Here is a 10,347-nt window from a genome sequence, read left to right as displayed (position 1 = left end):
TTAATTCAATTTAATACAAATACAACTTTTAAAATCTAAAAAGAAACATATAGGCATTAAATCTTCATCAAGATATGTCTGAGATTGACAGCATTGATGCTATTCTTGCTGTATGTATGGACACGCAATTAGAAAAAAGTGCATGTCCCCAGTCACCCAGAAATTGTGCTACGCAACATTAGCATTAGAATTTCAGGCCTCTTTTTCTGTCTGCATAGTGCAGTCTGTTTTATTTTCAGAAATTTAATTAAATGTATTTTTGAGCAGGAAAATAGTCCTTTCTGCCTCCATCTACCTTTAGAACATTTCCTAACCCACATATGTTCAGTTTTTTTTCTAGTAGAGTGCCGAATTCTGCAGATTTTAGTTGCTTTTTACATTCTTTATGTCTTTTACTGTTATCTCTTTCTCTCTCTCTCTCTCTTTTTTTTTTTTTTTTTTTTTAAGGTTTTCCACTCTTTAATCAACTAGGAAACCAAACATTGATATCTTCCCTGCATTACAACATATTCCTTTCCTATCTTTGTTCAAGACATAAAAAGGTGTTGCCTAGCTTGCTTTTGCTTGTAGTTCCCTTTGAGTAATGCATGTCCCTTCTGATATGCAGGTTTCCAGGTCTCTTTCTAAATCTAAACACAAACTGAAAACAGAATTACAACTTTCTTTCTTCTTTCCCTCTCAGTACCAAGAACGACTTCATAACTGATAGTCCAGCAGAATTAAAAACTTTATTAGCAGTATTAAAGGGAATGACAGATCATTAATATATGTTACACTTTATCCTTTAGGATTTTTATAGACACTCATTGCATATGGAGTTCAGCTATCATTTTGTTATCAGAGAGATGCAGCTTATGGCAACAGATGAGACACCAGTGTACACACTGAACTCTTTCATTCTGCCTGTTTATTCTGAAATTGTACAGTTACTCTCTGTATGTGAAAAGATGTAAGCTATTGTGTGAACACTCATCAATCAAACTAGACTCGCTACTCCATAGACTGTTCTATTTTACCTTAGAGACAAGTTTATCTTAGTACACAAACATAGTCCCATGAAAGCCCTCTTAGCACCTAGCTATTGAGTTCATGTTTCCACAGCAATGCGAACATTTTTTTGCTTTTTTTGATCATTTTGAAATTCCTTCTACTTCATCTTCCTTATACTGCTTGCTTTGTCACACTGCAGCTGATAAGACGCAATGTTTTCTCAGCAGTTGCAGGAAGTCTTCAGAAGAAACTGGCTGGAGAGATATTGCTTCATTTAACATCCCCACTTTTGCAAGAATGTATGAAAATTGTAGCCAGATAAAGGCAAGGATCACAGGTGAAGAACACATTATTTGTACTTTGCCCTGTAAAAATGTGGAGAAACTCTTATAATAAGAGAAAATAGTATCTGTTTTAAAAAATAAACCCCTTCAAAAAACCCCACAACATTTTTGTTAGAATGAAGGAGTCTAAAATAATTTCAAATTTTATTTATACCATAGAATTTTCCTATAAATATTATTCTTTCAGTCTTTAGAACAAGACAAATGGGGAAAATAATATTCAAATACAAACCACCTGAGACCATGAGATATTTCTATACACGAGTTTCGTCTTGTGCTTTCCAGGCTTGGTCAATGCTAGTGATGGGTAAACAGTACAGACACTAAAATGGAACGTCAAACTATGAGTGATACTCAAACCTGCTATGTAGCTTATTCACAGTAACAGTTTTGAATCAAGAATTTGGGAAATACCTCTCCATCAAAAATGCATAAGAATTTCAATAAAAGAGGCTCGGACCTGCATTCAGTTAAACATCTAATCATCACTTTCAGATCTTTGTTACACATGCTAATGTCATGACGTGGAGTCTGTTTATTTTCTGTGGTGGGTGCTTTTTTTTTTTTTTTTTTTTTTTTTGTAAAAAACATTGCATAGTTCAGAGCCCTTCAGAATTGTTGACATTGATCCAGGTTACAAGAAATAGAAGTATGAAAATGCTGGGCAAACTGATGAGAGCAGCATGTGGAATGAGGAGGGGGAAGGATAAGATCATCCTGTCATAGACACCTCCCCCGCCCGAGGGAGAATGTGCCCTCAGTGTTCCAGAAGCAGAGCTGTTCTGTTTCTAAGCTGCATGTACATACGTAGCTGCCATAGAAAGAATTATTATCACCAGAAGGGTTATCAGGTGCAATATGATTGTCACTTAAAAGCTTCCATCAGCACCCCTGGGCAGCAGGGAAAGGGGAGGCTGTGCTAGAAGTCAAAGATTTGTCTAGGACTGCAAGTGCCAATCTGTAGGAAAAATGAAGGTTTCAGCTAGTATGTACATGTGTATACAAAAGATCTGTCATGCAGCATATATTGCCAGTGGGGAAAAAGAACTGGCCTTCTGAAAGAGAACATCTCTTTAATATTATTAATATATTTTGGAACAAATTCCATATTTTTGTTAATTTATGGAGGCACATTGAACAAACTAATGTCTCCAGTTCATTTAACCTTCTACAGGCTTTTGTAAATGAATTTAGCAAATATGACTTGGCTTCTAAATGCTTTTCAAACGTTTTTTAAAGTTATGGCAGTAGCAAATATGTTTAAAATAGTGAGACTGGGAAATTAAGTTTTCCAAAGTTAGGAAATGGCAGAATTTAAATTCAGTGCAACCCAAGTTTTAACACTTTGAACTGCATGCAGAAACTGTTTAATGTCTGAGACTTTCAAATTCAGTCCTGTAGCCCTGGTAGCACTAGCAACTTACATTCTTCCCTGTGAGTGTCTGAGGGTGGTGATGGGAGGCTTTCAGGTGATCTCCAGCAATAATTTTAAATGTATTTTACATGGGTTTTTGTTCATGATGTAATTTCAGACTATTTCTTAAAATGAACACATGCTCCATCTTTATTCAGTTCCTTTTGTCCTAGACAATTATGACTGGGGGGCAAAAACAGCAGTCTATCTTTCATTTAAAATTATCATAAAATCATAGAACAGTTTAGGTTGGAAAAGACCTTCAAAGACCATCTAGTCCAACACCCATGTCATAAACAGGGACATCTTCAACCAGATCAGGTTGCTCAGAGGCCCATCCAACCTGGCCTTGAATGTTTCCAGGGATGGGGCATCTACCTTCTCTCTGGGCAACCTGGGCCAGCGTTTCACCACCCTCATTGCAAAAAAAAGTTCTTCCTCATGTCTAGCCCTAGTCTCCCCTCCTTTAGTTTAAAACCATTGCCCCTTAACCTATTATAAAATATAGCATGAAACATATGCAGAAGAGGACCAAGCACTGGCAACATCCAGTCCTCCTATTTCCTGAATTTTCAGTGTTTGATTTCCAAACTTAATGGTCATTTGAAGATAATTTTTTAGAAATCTAATATCCTGGTGGAGGTATTAGATGGAAAATGTCACTAGTGCATCTGTATTACCTCATATTGTGAAATAAGACATGGATTCTACTTTTAGTCTTGACAGAATATCTGTGTAAACACTTGGTCAAATCAAAAAGTCTGTTTGGTCTAAAAAAAGTTTAGTGCTATCTGGCCATCTTTTTAAAATACTTTGTATTTTTTAAAATATCTCTAGGTGAATATACAATATACGTGCTTAATGTTTGAATCTAAGTATGATCTACCGGCAATGAATTGAGGAATCCAATCGGATAACAACTTTTTCAAATATTCCTTGGGAGAATTACTTTGGTTAATTCCCTCTTTCCCTTCCAACTGTTGTGTTCTGTGATGACATTGTAAAGATGTATGATTTCTTTTCAGAAAGGAGAGAAATGGCTAAATGAGATTGAATTAATGACATTCACAGTATCACAGTATGTTTGGGATTGGGAGGGACCTCAAAAGATCATCTAGTCCAATCCCCCTGCTGGAGCAGGAACGCCTAAGTGAGGTTCCTTCATTCAGTTGTAGTCTTTGCATGAGAGTTGATTGATGTTTTGCCATTTTCACATCTTGTCACAGTCCTTGTCATTTGAATGAATTGTCAGCATTTTAATGTCTTGAATACTCTGTAAATTTACTCTGTAAATTGTAGAATAGCTACTCCCACCTTGTTTATATACTGAATTTTGATGGACCTACCCATTTTATCTTCCTTTAGTTTGTAACTATACTAGCTACTAAAGAAGTGAAAAATATGACCAGTCAAACCTCAAGTGTTTAAAACACAACGATGAGTTAATCTGTTGTCTTTCATCAGTGGCATGAGGTACTATATCCTAGGTCTATTTTAAATGATGTGAAGATTTATATGAATCTGTTTATCAGGTAGTTTTGTTTTGTATGATGTGAGACTATCCTTCAACTGTGTACTATTCTGCTTCTCTGTCTCTGAGACAAAGGAGATATAAATGAGAAGTGAGAGTATAGAAGAAGAGGCATCATGCCCACTATCAGATGGGAGAAAGGTTGCTGGGGCAAAAGGGGAGGTAATGGGAGCTGTCAGGGTCACTAATGTGTAGTGGATCCAGATGCATGGTCTATGTTTAGGAAAGGAAGGATAAAACGGAAAAACAGGGAAAAAGAGAAGGGAGGGAATATGAGTGGAAAAAAGGAAATTTTACCTTTGTTTCAACCTTGAGACTAATACTGCTTAAATTCTTCTCTTCTCAGCATTTTTTACTCCTCTGTTTCCTTTTCCCTGTCTCTTTCCCTTTCTCATTTTTTCCTCTGGAGGGGGTGTAAAAAGAAAAGGAAAATTTAAAAAAAAAGGGGGGGAAAAGAAATAGAGTGTAATTTTCTTCATAGTCTCCAGGACTGTGAGGGTTGCTTTCCCTTTCATGTGTTATGTTCTGGAATTGCCTACATGTCTGCATTTCTGATATTGTCAGTAGTTGTGATGAGGTAAAACTGGGAAGGTGACATATATGTCTGGTTTGAATTCTGTCTGTAACTCACCATGTTTCTTATATGTGCAAATATATTTTGTGTAAATTGGAATATATCATGGGAAGTATTTGGCAGGCAGAACTCAACATGCAGTGAAACTGGTTTGATCGTCAAAACACTTCGGTGTTAGAGATTGCTCATGTATTACAAGAATGAAACATTTCTGAATGTGTGGCCTGGATTTTTATTACCAGAACTTTTTTTTTGTTTTTTAAAGCATAAGGATTCTCATTCTTTTATTTTATTTTTTTTTATTATTATTTTTTATTATTTTTTGCTACATCTGTGGGCTTTGGGGTGTGCTTTTTGTCAGTGCAGAGAGTTGAAAATGCTTTTGAATCTGCATAGTAGCTTATTAGGCTTAGCTGAAGAGGATAACTACAGAACACATCATGTGATGGAGACTTGAGCCTGAAATATCAAGTCAAGTGTGTCTCTTTAATCTTAAAAAAAAAAGGTATGTTGTTAAGTTGAAGATAAACTTCAAAACATAGGCTAGTAGAAAATACACTGTTTAATTTACTAATCTATAATTAGTAAAAAATTATGTGCACCCAGAAGTTTCAGCTTTTTTAGAAAGTGAATCAACAAAGTGAACAAGTTAGAGAGAAGTGTTTTTCATTATGTCCATATTTTTATCGTTTTCACTCTGTGGATCTGAGTAGGCTCACACTGAGGCTCTGCCCTACTTTATCAGTCAGGTGGCTGATTTTTTTTCTTCCACATCTTTGATTACACCACCACAAAAATGAAAGAAGCTTCATCAGAGTTTAGTTCTGGTCTGGGGACTTTTCCTAACTCTCAAGCCTGAATGAATATTTAAGCAACTCATAATGCAACAATTGTTATTCTGAGGGAAAAATAAAAAGCAATACTCTACTGAACATCACGGTAGCCTGATGAAAAGGTAATGGCACCGATGCAGAATAGAATAAAATCAAATCCTAATTGTTTTGGTCAATTTGACTTGCCAACAAGTCCTGCTTTAATCTCTGCATAAATTAGAAGCCTTTTCTCTATTCAAATTCCTGTGGGGTTGCTGTCTTTGGCTTCTGTCTACTTAATTCAGCTCAGCTAGCAAATGCTTTTGGATAATGTCATGATATTTCCATTAAAGAATTCAAAGTTGGTGAGAAGCAAGGTGTCAAACTGCTATTATTCAGTCAAGATGAGTTTCAGTGATAAGTCTTTGGTTTGTCAGATTCCTAAAGCACTGTAAAGAGTGTTAGTGAATTAACTGAGGTGCATGATCCAAGGACAAAGCTGTTTACCCAGTGTACTTGCGGTCAGGCTACACTGTAATTCAGATTACAGGAACTGAAGTTTCAAGTTCTGGTCCTTTATGCAAAAGGGTATGCCAGTGATTGCACCAGCTTTTGTGAGGAAGTGGGCACAGAAGGGAAAGAAGAAAGATTAACTTTGACTCTTTCTTTCTGAAGGTAAGTTAGATTGTGGGATAAGTACTGATTCATGAAGTTATGGTCTTCGTCTGCTCTTGGTTCAGCATGTCCTGCTTTTCCCTTTTTTCTACTCCTAAATATAGTGTATAAAAAACATTCTTTACTTGAAAGCTGCTAAGTATTGAGTCTAACCCCTACTTTACAGAAAATCTAATTCTCTCAGCAGAGAGCTTCCATTTTGTTTTTCCTCTTTATGGAGTGAAAGATATGTTAGCATAATGAAGAATCTGTATCTTCAAAATGGAGTTGATAATTTTCACTATTTCTGAACAACAGAATGTAATTGAAGTAAAAAATACAAAATCCCTGAAAGACATGTAGTGTAGTTGAAACAGGTAGTTTCAAGTACAAACCAGAAGAAATTATGTACAACAACCAGAGGTGCAGATCGTTAGTTGGTTTGTTCAGTCTAAAGGGTGCAAAGTCTTGAGCATATTAATAAAAAAAAAAAAAAAGTACAAAGAAGCTTTTTTGAAAGGATTTGTAACCACCTTTTGTAAAAACTCTACCGAATACGTGCTTAGGTACCCTGGAATTCACACAAATCCTGCCATTTATCAATCTGTGTGGATAACCTTGAGATGCTATCATCCTGATTCCAGACAGCTGAATTCTTTGGAGAGCGGGAGGGGGGAAGAGCTGAAGGGGAAGCAGTGTAAAATGCATAAGTAAGAAGAAAAGAAATAAGAAAAATGTTCTTTTCTGGAGAGCTTGAGTTATAAGATTAGATTATAGCTAGCAGAATCAAGGGCACATAGGCATGGCACATGATGATTATGATTTATGGGAGCATTAAAAAGGAAGAAAATCAATATATATTCTAAAAGTTCTGTTTTGCTCAGATTAATCTAAACCCCTTCCTTGGGTTCATGATGACAGAGGAAGGCTGTGTTGATAAGAACTTTTCCTTTCCCCCCTCACAACAATAGTTTCAATGACTGTTCATGTACCAGTCCATCTTAAGAAAATGAAATTTTGTGGCCTTTCATTTTTAAAAATAAAAGCCAGTAGGAACAATTTGCTGTACGTTTAGGGTCAATTGTGACATTGTATAAGCATATGCTACTCATAAACAAAATTATAATGTAGTACATGAGGTTCTATTACCATGACACAAAACCAAAAGATTAATCCCTCCATAAAATGTATTCTCCCCTTCAGCTCTTTCTGCCAGTTATTTTCGTTGTTCTCATGCCTATAGCGAAGTCGTATTTTCACCTGAAGATCTGTGCTGGTTTTACTTTCATAATTTGGTGTGTTGTAGCTCTAATCAGATGTTTGTAGCCAGTTAAAAAAAATATATATTACACTTTTTTGTCTAAATAATGCTATATGTTGATTTGGTATGTTTTTTACGTGGTTGTCTGAAAATATTTTTTATGAAACTCTTCTGGTTTTATATACATATGCAAATATATTTTCTAATAATATTAAATCTAATATATTTAGGTATTACAGAAAAGAAATAATGCAATTATAAGATAAATGCAGCCACATAGCCAAATTCCTGCCTCCATTTCTCCCGTCTTATAAATGTCATACAAAGCAACAATCAATATTCAGGACAAGGACAGGTAAAGACACAATTAAGACATTCCTATTACATAAAGATGGTAATGCTTTTTGACTAGAATTGGTAAATGCAGTGTAATATGCTTTTTCTTAAGTGTCCATGTAGGCCTTGCTGATACCTTGGTATTTTAAAATACTGTCTTTGAGGTACTTTGTTTCATAACAGCCCCCTTTAAAAACAAACCAAACCAAAAACCTTCTTTAGCAGAAGTATCTTAAAAATAGACAAATAAATAGCTGTATCACTGAAATATTTTTGTTCCTGGAGGACTAACTTCTAGATAATTAGAGTTCAGAGCATACACCAATTAATGGGAACATCTGAAGGAAAAATAAATGATGGGAGAAATTAGATACACACACCAAAAAAACCTTACAGGATAGGATGTTCTACTCATATGAAAAATGTTCTTTTCCATACTTTGATATTTAGTTACAAGGTTTAACATTTGTACAATGTCTCTTAAATGTCTCCCAAATTAAATTCAACTCCTCAGAATGGCTGTAGGTATAACTGCAGACTATAGAACTTTAATTACTGCACTGCAGAATATTAACAGAGATGTGAACTATAAAATCTCCTTACTAACTTTGCTACTGAAAAAAAGAATCTATATATTTGTATTTATTAATAATATTAAAAGTACAAGCATTTAAAGATACCTACAAATGGCAGTAAAATTTGTCTTAGAAGAATAGTAATGAAAGGAAATAACGTATCAATTCTATGAGCTAAGATACTGGGAAACTGTCATTGGAAATAAATTATTTGTAAATATCAATCAATGAAGCTTCACAGTATTTCTGTAGACTTGTGAAATGGTAATCTGTTTCTTCATTTCATCTCCTTTTTTGGTATAAGCTATGTGTGATGGAGACAATGACAATATATGGAACAGAAATAAGGGGTCTATGTTGCCAGACCAGTCTTAGAACAATGTTTAGACAGTGAGAGTTTGAATTTGTTAATAAAAGTTAATTAGATCCTAACTCTTAAAATTAAATCTCACTTCTCTTTTAATACAATTATTTCTTAACAGCTCACATATATCTTTACAATTAAACTAGATTTCATGGGTAGGGTAAGTTGAGTTTGAAAAGTCTGCGTCAAACAATAATAGGATTAAGGTGAGAAGAAAGGATAGTTTATGACATACTGCCTCTCCAGACCGATACTGTAGCTATTAAAAGATGCCTGGAAGCAAAAGGAGCATAGAAGACTCTCATATTTCACAATAAGTGTGTAGCTGAATTCATAGTGTCCTAGAATCCACGAAAAACAGGCAAAGGGTAGAGGTTGGACACGAATGTGTGCCTTCCTTTAAGCTCCTTCACAATAGAAATACATCTACTCCCTAAGTGAGCATGGAAGATAAGTCACAACCCCAGTGAATAACCAATATTTGGAGTCTTGTATAATACAATTTGTGAACAGCCAGATCAGGGCTTTCTTCTTTTGATCACGGAATGGCTGGAAATTCAAGTATATTGTTCTATCAGATACATTTCTGTTCAAAAAATGTTAATGTGTTTACCCTCAAAAAAAAAAAAAAAAAAAGACAGAGAAATATTGTCCCTATAATAAGCAGTAAACTATGAAAAGAGGTAAATATTTTGAACATTAAACAGGCAGGCTCTTTTCCAAAGTTATGTCTTTTGTCCGTATTCAGGCCTGATGGTTGCAGTACTTCTGTAATGAGAAGAAGCAGAATTCTAAAACTGGATGAGGTGTAAGAGACAAAGCTTTATTCTAAGGGTTATTTCAGAAGGTCATTGTTTCCCTCAATAAATAATTTCATTTTTGTCTTAAATATAATTTCCTATTCTAAAATGCATACTTACAAATTTTAGTATTCTTCCATATATTTGCAGGTTTTTTAAATTAACATAAGTAATTCTTTTAAATAACAAATAGAGAATAATTTTGGGTTGAAGCAGAATCTTAATAAATGTAATAGCAAAATCTCATAGATTGTCCAAGAATGCTTGTTCAAGAAATGTGTGGGGATATTTGAGGCAGACTGATTGTAATTAATTGCATGAATTTAGAGAACCTGAGAGACCAGAATTAGAAGGAAGAACATTAAATTCTTTTGCAATGCAAAGATCCTGAAACATAGACACTCATCAACTTTCCTGGTATTCATGGTTCTTTTATAGTAATTCTCATTCTATTCTAGCTTTTAGTCAGGTTTAAAGTCTTCGTTAAAGATTACAGCTTCCTGAGGAATGATACTTTTTAAGAGCATGAAAATCAAGGTAGTTTTGTTTGTGGAAATTAATAATTGATGTCAGGTATTGGAGAGCTAATGTATAACAATGAATTATAACTTGATGTTTTCTGTTTTTTGTTCTTTTGGGTGGAAGTTACATATCTGACAAACTAATTCATCATTGATTCTTTCAGGTAAGTT

General features: G+C 34.7%; 1 long non-coding RNA gene across 1 annotated transcript in view; it reads left to right on the top strand.

Annotated features, from left to right (window-relative positions):
- The first annotated feature begins 3,591 nt into the window (after positions 1-3,591).
- The window catches only part of LOC110357101 (uncharacterized), a 131,643-nt gene continuing 124,887 nt past the window's right edge, over positions 3,592-10,347 (top strand). The window contains exon 1 of the long non-coding RNA XR_010472403.1: positions 3,592-10,340. This is a non-coding gene — a long non-coding RNA (uncharacterized LOC110357101). The remainder of the gene's footprint in view (positions 10,341-10,347) is intronic.

Source organism: Columba livia, chromosome 4 (assembly GCF_036013475.1).
Source record: "Columba livia isolate bColLiv1 breed racing homer chromosome 4, bColLiv1.pat.W.v2, whole genome shotgun sequence".
NCBI lineage: Eukaryota > Metazoa > Chordata > Aves > Columbiformes > Columbidae > Columba > Columba livia.
This window is presented reverse-complemented; position numbering and strand designations above follow the sequence as displayed.